Genomic DNA, 13,389 nt, shown 5'->3' with positions numbered 1-13,389 from the left:
TTGGGTGGCCCAAAAACTATTTATGCCGATACCCGATGGCTCCACTTCAACTCGCTCCACTCGCTGACTTCTTGTTGGGTCCCACCATGGTCACCAAGTCATGGGAGATAAACCTCATGCAACTTTCCATAGCGGTATAGCGACCTATGTTGATCCTCTTGTGATTTGCTCACCTGTTAGCTAGCGCTCTCCACTCACTGACTTCTTGCTGGGTCCCACCATGGTCACCAAGTCGCATAAGATAAACATCATGCAACTTGCCACAGTGGTATGGCGACACTCGTCCGATCGTCCCGGACTTGCTCACTTGTTAACCGAACTGGAAGAAGGTTCCATCGAGAAGACTGCAAACATGTTAACCTGATGGCCGATGACAACTTAGCGCAAGAGTCGGTCTCATTGGGTTATTGGTGTAGGGTGTAACCCCTCTTGCTGATCTCCGATATTCCATCCAGCGAATGCAATCCAATCCAATGCTTCTCATCAGGACGTCGGGGTATCTTTAACCGGCTACTTTTGATACCTGATGACTCACCAACAAACAACCCATTAGAATAAGTTATCTCGATGCACTTATGAGATGCCATTTCAAACTAAGAAAACACACATTTGAACCTAATCACACCAAAATTGTTGAAAACTTTGAAAATGAAACCAAAACTGGGTGCTCCTGCACCAATAGAGCATTTGGAAGAGTTAGGGTTGAGCATTTATTATACCTAAAAGCTAGGTATGTGGTGGATAAAAAGGCAATTTAACTCTCATTTCTCACATTGCGTTTGAAGAGAAAGAGCAAGAGAGATTGGCGAAGAAGATTGTGCAGTGAACCCTGAGCTTTGAAGATATTTGATGAAGATTTCTTGCATCCAATTGAAGACTAAAAGGTATTTTTTAGAGTTTGATAATTTTCCCATGTTTATAACCTAAAATTTGACAATGGCATCATGTGGTGTTGCGACTCCATTGGTTGTTGACATAACTGATAGGGCAAGGCCTAAGTTTAAGAAAGACCCATATAAATTGATGGAAGATGATCCGAATGGAGCATTTTCCTTCATTTCATATGGTGTTTTGCATGTTGAAGATATTAGGGCTTACATTCATTGCAATTTTGTAGACCTTGAAAATGCTAAAATGATGTAACTTTATACAAAGCACATGATAGATGGTATGGGAAACCTAAAACCCGAATTAAAATCTCTCCAGAACAAGGGTTTCATTCAATTCATGAATTTTCCAGTCTTTGAAGAATCTAAATGGGTTAGATACATTTTGAGAAGAGCTCATGACAAGTTCATATTGATTAACAAGCTACACAAGATCACAAAGCAAGCAATCAAAGTTGTTACATGCAATTGAATTTAACCGGTGAAGCTCCTAGCCTTAGGAATGTGAAGAATCAAACTGTGACAGAGGCAAGCAATTCAAAACATGATGCGAGATCGATGACAATTAGTGACATTATCAAATATGATGTTAGATTTTCATCCATGGTGATGGGATACAAGGTCTATCAATCCATTAGAGATAACTTAGTATCTGGTATGGCCATTTACATTGCATATCAAATTCTCAAGGAAGACAAATTATATGTGTATGCCAAAAATGTGGTCTTCAACATGAAAGAAGAAAAACACTTCAAACACACCCATGAAGCATTGAATTAGAGTTAGAAATCATAACACAGTTAGTGGATTTAAAACTCCTAAAATTGCCTCATTGTCCTCTATCTCTAAAGATTTTCAAGATTCAAGGTGGCCCTCACTTGGAAGAGCACTTGATCTCTTAGATGACAACCTAGAGAACGATATTTTAGTGATGTGAAAAGATCAAAATGGATGCAACTAAGATCTTAGCTAAGATGGGATGATGGATGAAGATAGGATGCAAGATGCAAGACTAGATGATTAAGATGTTAAATGTATTCCAAATTGAAGATTGGATGATGCTAGATGAGTTAATTAAACTAGATGAGTATAAAATACTATAAGATGATATGCAATTGACTAGATGATATGCTAAAATGAAGCTAAAATGCTAATGCTAATGCTAAATCGCTTGGATGCTTGAAGATCGCTTGAATGCTTGAAGATGACTATGTTGGCATATGGACACTCCAATGAAACATTGTGTGTGATTGAAGGTTTTGTCATTGATGGCAACCTTGCAATCCTATGGCACCGGCAAAGCATTACTCAGGCAACCTTGCAATCCTATGGCACCAGCAAGACATTATACCGGCAAAGCATTATTCAAACAAGACAATGCACTGGCATCAGCAAGATCAATCTACATCGGCACCGGCACAGAGGCCGACAGGATTTTTGATATATAATATTTTGTTTATCATTGTAAGCCAACTTGGCAAATTGTAAAATGACTATTGTATATAAAAGAGATCATTGTAGACATTTGTAGGATATGGATAGGAAGTATAATAAATTATAAGGCAGACCTAATGTACGAATTGCAGGTCAAGGGTATATGTAAAGAACAGAGTAAGAACCGGTACTGAATCTGGCATTGAAGATGCTATTGTAAAGTAGTACAGATTATTGGATTTGCATAATCCTCATTGTAAGTCAGTGTGACTTCTTATTGAGCAGTGAGCTCTAGGTAGTTGGCCTTCCTGCATGTCTAGGCCCCTATTGTAAGTAATATTCTCTCATTGGCCAGTAAGTGAATATTGTGGGTCACAAATCCCACCGAGGTTTTTCCCATACCGGGTTTCCTTGTTAAACATCCTGTGTTATGGTGTTCTTTTCATGTGGATGTTTTTTATTCTGTTATTTGCATTAATTCTTGCATACCGGTATACTATTACTTTATATTCTGCATATTCAGTTTCAAGAAAATTACATTACCGATCAGATACTGATTCACCCCCCCTCTCAGTATCTGTGGGAACCCTAACAATTGGTATCAGAGCCTAGTCCTCTATTTTTAGAAGCCTAATAGCTTGAGGAAGATCTTGACATCAGTAAAGATGGAAAATCTAATGAAGCAACTTGAAGGAGCTCTTACTGATTATGATGCAAAGAAGTTGAAAAATATCAAATTAGAAGATGATTTAAAAGCAGCTAAGGACATTATTTAGGCACTTCAAGAAAATCTTACTGTTACAAGAAACAAGAGAAGAGAGCTTTGTGAAAAATTGCAAAATGAGAATGATGAAAAGGAATCACTAAATGATATGATAAGCAAATTGAAACAAGAGATCATGACAACAAAAAATGAAATGCAGGATATGACTATGAGATTCTGCAAAGAGATTGAGGATAGAAAGAAGAATGAAGAAGAATTGACCAGAAGATTAAGTGATGCAGCAAATGAGAACATAAGACTTAGCTATGAAAATGACATGTTGAAGACAGATCTGATGCATACTCAGAATGACTCAAATGAACTAATGAGACAAAAAGAAATCTTGGAAAGGGAATTGGAAACTGCAAATCAACACAAAGAAAAATTCAAGAAAAGCTCAGAAGAACTTGGTACCTTATTGAAGAATCAAAAACCCAAAGGTGACGCTTCTGGAGTTGGATTTGAAGTTGGAGAAAGCTCCAGTACTGCAAATACCCAGGATCAAAGCAAACTGGTAAGACCCTCTAATACTTACAAATTCAATGGAAAATGCTTTAACTGTAATAAATATGGTCATAGGGAAAATGAATGTAGATCTAGGAATTATCACAACATCAATCCTCCCACCGGTCAATACACCAAATGCAAGAAAATTGGTCATAACTCTGATAATTGCAGAATGAATGTAAGATGTTATGTTTGTGGAAGATTTGGTCATTTATCAAATAAATGCAGAACACAAACCGGCATAGGTTATGGGAAAGATATTCAGAAAAATAATGTAACTTGTTATGCATGTAACAAGATTGGTCATATTGCTAAATTCTGTAGAAGTAAAGGTACACTGGTAGATAACAAAAGTACTAGCTTGAAAGGTAAAGAAAAGGTTGAAGAGGTTAAGCAAGAATTTTCAAAGCAATGGATTAGAAAAGGTTATCTAAATATTGGGGTTACTCCTCCACCGATAGAACCAACAAATACTTCACTGGCAGGTCAATATGATGCTCCACCAGCAGGACAGAGTAATGCTCCACCGACAGGATGTTCTTCATCAAATTGAAGAAAATTATCTTGAGGGTTTGGCAATTTAATGACACATGTGCTATTATTCCCTCGGTTAGAGAAAAGAAGTTGAAAATCCTTCATTACTGGCAAACAAAGTTGAGTTAATACATTGTCGGCAAACAATTAATGTGGTAGGTAGCAGAAAAGACTTTATAAAATAAGGTTTTTGGCTCCATTTCATTTCATCGTGAATTCAAACTTTCAGAGAGCGCGAAGATTTCCGAGCAAAGAAGCAAAGCACTTTAGCAATCAATCCATCCAAAGGCAGAAAAAGGTATTTATCATCATGATATCCTCCTTTGCACCTGAATTCATAGCAAACCCTACAGTATTCGAGGTTATAAAATGACCTAGGCTCGTGTTTCAGCTAGTTCCCAAGGTAGCTAAGAAAGATGACAACACAGGTGCTTTTTCAAAAATTCCAAAGGGTGTTGTTTATGCAGAAGACCTTAGAATGTATATTCATTGCAACATAGAGGAATTAGGTGATGAAGAAATTAAAAACATGTATAAATCTGTTATATGTGACAATGCCAGAAATGTGAAACCTGAACATAAAATTGTTGAAACCCTAGGATTCACTGAAATCCTCTACATTCCTGAATTTCCCAAGGAAGTGGTTAGGATAGTTCTAAGCAAGGTACATGGCTCATTCTTTTGGCTTGACTCAGTGCATAAAATTACAAAGGTAGTTGTGAAAGCAGTGACAGGGTTACCCTCCACCAGTACCAGACCCGACAAAACCAAGAAGGTCTCCAATGACTTGGTAACAAACTTAACTGGTGCAACATCCGACAAGAGATCATTGAGGGTTAATGATGTGACCAATACAAATGTTAGATTTGTTAGCATGATTCTAGGTTACAAAGCAACTCATGCAAATAGGCTTAACTCTATTTCCAGTTTATGCATAAAGAGTGCTTATGACATGGTTAAGGACAATGTGAAAATTGATATCTGTGAATGGTTAAAAGATGAGTTAATTGACAATTTGGCAAAAATCAAGAAGGATAAGAAAGGAACCTTTAGATTTGGAAATTTACTTGTATGCTTAATGCTACATATAACCAAACAGGCTCCCGGTATAGGCTACAAGGATTTTGGATTCGACATACCGGTAGGAAAACAATTGTCTGACTTATTCAACAACATGGGTGAAAACAGAGAAAAGAATATCAATGAGTATTTTCAAGCACTAAAGGTTAGAATGAATAAAAGAATCAGACTATCACAAGAAATTGTCAGCAAATACAAGGATGATATATGCTTTGTGATCAAAAAGGATGAGATCTGGATGGAAGCAGTCATCCCAAGAACAATCTGGGTTACAGAGATGGGGTATGAAACAGATGACCACATAGTGGAAACTTATGCCAAAGCACTTCTGGAAGCCCCCAATGAACCAAAGGAAGAAGTATTTGGTAGTGTTGAGACTATCGAAAGTCAAATTCAATCTAAAAAGAGAGTAAAGAAAGTTGAGGCATTTGTGAGGAAAGGAACCAGGCAAGCAAAAGCCATAAAAGAAGATGTATTAAAGAAAACTGGCATAACAGAAGAAGAGTTGGCAGCCCAATAGCCTGAAACTCATCTATCACCGGTAGATACCTCCTCAAAAGGAGATATGCCAACAACTTTCAAAAGAGTTGTTAGGAAAAGAGACCCCTCACCGATAACCACTCCTTCACCTAGAAGGACAAGACAGAAGCAACAAGCTGTGAGGTCTCCAGTCAAGAAAGCCACACCTAAGAAAAAGCTGACCCCCAAAAAAAAGAAGAAGACAAACATTGACTTGGCCCCTTTGACATATTACTGAATGAGATCATAGAGGAAGATAAATTGAAAAATATAGGGAAAATCTATGACACCCTATCAGATGATGAGAAAGGACAAGTCGAGGAGAGTGTTATATTACACATGGACATGTATAAAAAGTTCTTGATGCAAGTCCTAAATGAAATTCCTGATGAATTATATAAAAGACTTGAGGCTAGAAGGAAAGGAATAGTTGAGTTGGATAAGAAAATTAAAATAGAAAAATTACTTGCAGTATACCCAGTCAACTCACCTAAGGAAATTGATGATCTGATAGCTCAGGCCAACCGGACAGTTTTTTCCACTGCACACCGGCAAATATCACTAATGGCAGGTAGAGTTACTGAAGTTTCAAAGAAAACAGAAGATGGTTGGGATACATTCTTGGTTGAAAAAGAAAAACAAGAAGAATATAGGATTCCCAAGCCCATTCTGGTATATCAAAAGGACAAAGGGAAAGTAAAGTTGGTGGACCACCAAGTATCAAGATTAGAGACAACTTACCCCCACCTCCTTTAAATACTCCACCAATAAAAACAACAACTGCAGAAGATCAACCGATAGCTGAGAGCATGGACACAAAGGATAATAATCCTAATCCTGAAGTCCTGTATACTATGAATGTTGATACTCAAAAAATCAACATAGTGGTAGACAAGGATACAATAGATAAATTAGAAAACATAGAGCAACCGGCAACAGGAAACAAACAGCAACCGACAGCAGATTCAAAGAAAAAGATGGAATCTGGAACACAAACAAAGCAACCAACAAAGTTAAAGGCTCCAAAATAGATGCCACCGGTAAGAAATGATGCAGGAAAACCAATGCTTAAAGAGATGGAGACACAAACAGACCTACCAGAGGTCAATACTAGCATGGTCACTTCCACCGGCACTCAGTTTATTGGGTCACCATCAAATGTAACAGAGGTATTGCTCGAATCTATCAAGAAAATAATTGATTATAGCTCACAAGCCTATAAAGCAATAGATGATTCAATTCCAATTTTGAAATCAATAGCTCCCAATTGTAATATAGCCAATAAAGATTCTTTAGGCCAATTGGATACACTTTGTAAATATATTTCTAGAAATTTTGAGCAAACAAAGGTAGAAAATGTAAAGGAAAGTGTGGAAAAAGAGAAACAAAAATTCTTTGAGGAAGGAATAAAGAAGTGTAACAGAGAATTTGACACACTTCTACCGGAACTGTGCAATTTATTGAAAGAATACAAAACTCTGTACAAAGACACCTATAAAATAAACTTTTTGACCATGGATGTAGACAAAAAGATGAGCAAGGTACAGGAAGAGATCAATAAACTTGTTGATAATTTTGTTAACTCACCCGATACATTATCAGTTTTTTAGGAAAAGATAACAAATTTTGAGGAAGAATTGCTCAAATTTGAAAGAGAGAAAGAGAAAATAATAAACAAGGCAAAATTCTTGAGATCTAAACTAAGTCCAAGATTGGACTATTTAGCATCTCTGCGGAAGGAAATCTTAGAGGCACTAACACAGGGTAGCAAAACACCGGCAGAGCACTTGTAGCATCTCAACAGTACAGTATACAGAACTGAGATAGCAATAAAGGAGAGCAAGAAGTTTATGGATGGCATAAACTTAATTTTGGGAGATATTCTTCAACTAATAACTACCCAACTACAAGGTTGACGTTATGAATTGGTACAACTACAAAATCTACTAACCTTTGTCATTGATGCCAAAGGGGGAGTAGTAGATGAGAAAATTCAAAGCACAGGGATCACATGCTCAGGGGGAGCTCTCACATTTTTGGTAACATTTTTGGTCTACACATTTTTGGAAATCTTTTTGAAATTTATCATGAGTGTTGCCATCAATGCCAAAGGGGGAGATTGTTGGCATATGGACACTCCAATGAGACATTGTGTGTGATTGAAGGTTTTGTCATTGATGGCAACCTTGCAATCCTATGGCACCGGCAAAGCATTACTCAGGCAACCTTGCAATCCTATGGCACCGGCAAAGCATTATACCAGCAAAGCATTACTCAAACAAGACAATGCACCGGCATCAGCAAGATCAATCTACACCAGCATCGGCACAAAAGGAAATATGTATACCGGCACAGAGGCCGACAGGATTTTTGATATGTAATATTTTGTTTATCATTGTAAGTCGACTTGGCAAATTGTAAAATAACTCTTGTATATAAAAGAGATCATTGTAGACATTTGTAGGATATGGATAGGAAGTATAATAAATTATAAGGCAGACCTAATGTGCAAATTGTAGGTCAAGGGTATATGTAAAGAACAGAGCAAGAACCGGTACTGAATCTAGCATTGAAGATGCTATTGTAAAGCAGTATAGATTATTAGATTTGCATAATCCTCATTGTAAGTTAGTGTGACTTCTTATTGAGCAATGAGCTCTAGGTAGTTGGCCTTCCTACATGTGCAGGCCCCTATTGTAAGTAATATTCTCTTATTGGCCAGTAAGTGAATATTGTGGGTCACAAATCCCACTGAGGTTTTTCCCACACCGGGTTTCTTCGTTAAACATCTTGTGTTATGGTGTTCTTTTCATGTGGATGTTTTTTATTCTATTATTTGCATTAATTATTGCATACCAGTATACTATTACTTTATATTCTGCATATTCAATTTCAAGAAAATTACATTACCAGTCAGATACTGATTCACCCCCCCCTCTCAGTATCTGTGGGAACCCTAACAGACTAGATGAGCTCCTTAACCTACAAAATGACTATAATTTAGATGCACAAGATTGAGATATGAATTGAAGGAGAAATGGGCTCTATTTATAGAAGAATTGGAGAATTGGATGGTCAAGATTGAATTGGCTTACGGAGGGTCAAGATTGAAAGTTATCAATCCATGTGAGATTTTCAACCCAATCCCATGTTGACAAGTGTCACCATGAGATTGCTTGAGAGGAGAGGGAGGAGGCATTAAATGCTTTAGAAGACTTAATGGTTAATCCCATGTGGGCAAATCCATGCAATAAAGCTTTTATCCAATGAATAAAGATATTGTCCAATGGACAAAATCTTGTGCAAAGCTCAATGTGTTGAAAATGTGAAGTTTTGTAAGAGCATTAAAATCTCTTTGGAGACCTTGGAGGTTATCTTGTTGGAAGTTATATAACCTTCAAGACTTTTGTGAGAGTCCTACAAATTTAGGGAACTCAACAAAGTTAGCTTGTTGAAAAGATAAGACTTTAAATGCATTTAGAAGACTTTCTTCCAAAATTAGAAGTGACTTCCCCAAAATTTAGGGATGTGACCATGATAGAAGAATTAGACTAATTAAGTGGGTTTTGAGAGGTTCTAGAAGAATGCTCAGGAAGTTAATGGAAAATGTAGGAGAATGCAAGTGGAAGAAATAGGAATTTTTAATTAAAATAAAAATATTTATTTCAACTAAAATGAATGCAACTTGAATTTGGATAGATATTTAAATAAATATTAATTTATTTAAATGTGAATGTGAATTTTGTATTTTATTTAAATAAATCTTAATTTATTTAAATGAGAAAAAGGGGGATAAAGCATTAAATGCTTAAAGACTTTGAGGGAAACCATTAAAGGCTTAAGAAGACTTTAAGGGAAACCATTAAAGGTTTGAGAAGACTCTAGAAGGAAGCCATTAGAGGTTTCAAGTGGGTGGGGATAAATAGTATTTCAAATAAATTTTTTATTTATTTAAAATTATGGTGCAACTTGCATTTGTAGGAAAATGCAAGTGGGTGGAGGAAAATAGGATTTTTTAGATAGAATAAAAGATTTATTTTAGCCAAAAGGAGATGCAATTTGCATATGTTGTAAAATGTAAGTGGGGTGAGGGAAATAGGGATTTTTAATTAAATGTAAATTTAATTAAATGGGAAAGGGGATTTTAATTAAATGTTGAATTTAATTAAAATGGAAAGGGGATTTTAATTAAATATTGAATTTGATTAAAATGGCTAGAAGGGGATATTTAATTAACTATTGAATTTAATTAAAATGGCCAGAAGGGGATATTTAATTAAATGTTGAATTTAATTAATATGAATAAAAGGGGATATTTAATTAAATGTTGAATTTAATTGAAATGGCTTAGATAGAATAAAGGGGGAATTAATTAAATTTTTAATTTGATTAATGGTTGATTAGAAGAAAAGGGATATTGATTAAACCTTAGTTTAGTCAATAGGCGGATTAGGGTAATTAAAAAAATATAAATTCATTTAATTAGTTGTGCAATTTTGAGGGTCTACATTTTACCCCTCTTTGAAGTAACGTGTGACCACATGTATATTCAAAGAAAAATGCTTGATTTGTCGTCAAAAAATTTTTTTGATATGATGTTGCTTGTTCAAAATGTCGATATGATGCCCTAGATATGAAAAATTGTGTCAATATGAAATTCAAAGATAGAACCAATGTCGATATGAAACTGATATGATAATGCCCCCTCGAGAGATCCTTCATGCTCTAAGGGCATGAAGGATCTCTTGAAAGAAGAAGAATGTTATATGAAAGATAGAATAGTGAAAAGATTGATGACATGCATGGGTTTGATTGGATTGATCAGATTGATCAGATTGATTGGATTGATAGAATTGATAAGATTGAGATCAAGTCTGGTTTCAAGAATGACACCTCCTGTATAAGACAAAGATGATCAAAATGTCTGGTTTTAGGAACGATATATCATGTATAAGACATGATCAAAATGCCTGGTTTCAGCAAAGATACGTCATGTATAAGACATGATAAGTGACAATAGATGCGATAGATATACATGTGATGGATGTAACGATGAAATATGATGATGCAACTAAATGCAATGATATGCCACTCAATGCAATGATTAAAATGGTATGCTACTAAATACAATCTAATATGCACATTAACATGATATTGCAACTAATGCTTGATATGATATACAATGATAATGCAACTAATGCAAGATTAAAATGAATTCTTGTTACCATCTGTTTGGATCAAATTTCCAGTGCTTCCTTTGTTTTCATCATCGGGCCTTGATATGTTGAAAGTTGGTACAAGCATTATGGTATAATTAAACCATAATGACCTGAGTATAACTTACATGGATTTTGATATTGCAAGATAGCACAAGCATCGAGGTATAATTGAACCGAGATGACCTAAGTGTTGCTTGCTTAAACAAAAAAGATCAAACAAGAGTTAACCTTAGGTCAATGCAAATCTGAAATGTCCTCAGCGATATGCCACCTGATTGCTTCGTAGGAAAAATTTGCATGGTAAAAGGCTTCGATCACATATAGCAGACAAAGAAAACATCACATTCCTTCCTTGCTTCTCTAGTCATGAGACATTCTGGAGGTGCTCAGGAGATATGATAAGCAAAAGATCAAAACCACAAGTAAACATGCATGCTATTTGAAATATATTTTTGTCACATAAAATATCTTGCAAGTAGATCTTTGTTTAGTTGTAATCAGTTCAAAGAGCCTTGATATTTTCCCTCTTGTGTTTTCACTCTTACATTGATATGTTCCTCATTGATTGCCATGATCCTTTTTTTTTGTTAATGCGCATTTGATCTAATGCTAAAACTAAAAGGCGAGATGCCCCTAGCAAGGTCAGGATTTTGCTCCCACTTTAGATACTACTCAATATGGATATGGACAACTGATCACCAAGCCATGGTAGGATATGATGTGGATAACTGTTTAGCTAAGCAAGGACAATGACTATGTTAAGTATGTCTGGGATAGGTGTTGTGTGACAAAGTGTTCTTTGATGGCCATTAGCCTAGATCGAATGGTGCCAAGATATGTACAAGCACTTATAGATGGAGGAGCTGCTTATCACAAGTAGCGCCTGTTGCCAAGTTTTCACCACTTGTTTTTATTACACTTTTTTATTTGATTTTTGATTTTTTTTCTATTTTTCTTTCTTTTTTAATTAAAAAAAAAAATTGTGTGTCACAAGGCACTTGTTTGCTAGGTTTTCACCATAGTGACGATTTTGATACTTTTTCATTTTTTTTTGCTTTTTTGCTTGATCTGTGCATTGGATGACTCAAGTGTAGAATTTATTCAGATGGATTTTGTTGGTTGGTTCATCGAGCACGTCCCCTTCTGAAGTTGACAACTGATATGCTCTTGATTCATGGGCAGCTATGATGACAAATGGTCCCAACCAGTTGGGCTCAAACTTCCCCTACTTCTCTCGGTCTTGTTGATTACAGGGATTCTCCTTTAGGACAAGATAACCAACTTTAAAGGCCCTAGGAATGACCTTATGGTTGTAGCTTCTACACATTCTTTGTTGATATGCCTTGAGATGGTTATAGGCACATTGTCGTCTCTCATCAAGAAGCTCTAGTTCTTGCAACCTATTCACCTGATATTCCTCATCTAGGATGAGGCCTTTCAAAGATACTCAAAGAGATGGGATTTCTACCTCAAGAGGCAGAATTACTTCTACACCATACACCAATGAATATGGTGTAGCTCATGTAGGTGTTCGGATACTAGTCCTATATGCCCAAAGTGTTGGATTGAGTTGCACATGTCAATCTTTGCCAGCATCATTTACTATTTTCTTGAGGATTTTCAAGATTGTTTTGTTTGATGCTTCTGCTTGGTCATTCCCTTAAGAATAGTATGGTGTGGAATAGTGATGTTGGATATTGAATCACTCGTATAGCTCTTGTACATCCTGATTCTTGAAAGGATGTCAATTATTTGTGATGATGGAACTAGGGATGTCCTATCTGCAAATGAGATAGTTGAGGATGAATTATGAGACCTGCTTTCAAGTCATAGTGGTCATTAGGACTGCTTCAATCCACTTGGTGAAGTACTTGGTGGCTATGATGATGAACTTGTGTCCATTTGATGAGGAAGGATGAATCTTTCCCACTAGATCGAGTCCCCATTAACAGAAAGGCCAAGATGTGGTGAATGGTTGCAGCTCCTATGCTGATGCATGTATGAGGTTACCATGAATTTGGCACTTAGGACATTTCCTAGCAAATTGATAGGACTCTCTTTCCATTATCAGCCAATAATATCCCATTCTCAGAAGTTTCCTGGCAAGACTAGGACCACTTGAATGCATACCACAAATACTATTGTGAAGCTCATGTAAGACGGAGTCAAATTCGTTACGATCAAGGCATCAAAGAAGAGTACCATCTAGACCTCGATGGTAAAGTGTGTCAGTGGTTAAGGTATAGCAGGTGGCTTGTCGGATAAAGCTTAATTTTTGGTTGCGAGATAGGTCAGGTCGGAGGGTATTGTTTTTGAGATAGTCATAGATCTTCCCGTATAGAGGGGAATCGAAACCGGTTAGGGCACAAATGAATTGGGATGTTGAATTGTCATAGGTTAGGGAAAATAATTGCTCCACCAAAAATTAATAACGATTGTGTTTATC

This window comes from Cryptomeria japonica, chromosome 3 (assembly GCF_030272615.1).
Source record: "Cryptomeria japonica chromosome 3, Sugi_1.0, whole genome shotgun sequence".
NCBI classification, from domain to species: domain Eukaryota; kingdom Viridiplantae; phylum Streptophyta; class Pinopsida; order Cupressales; family Cupressaceae; genus Cryptomeria; species Cryptomeria japonica.
The sequence above is the reverse complement of the archived record's forward strand: the minus strand, read 5'-3'. Positions refer to the sequence as shown.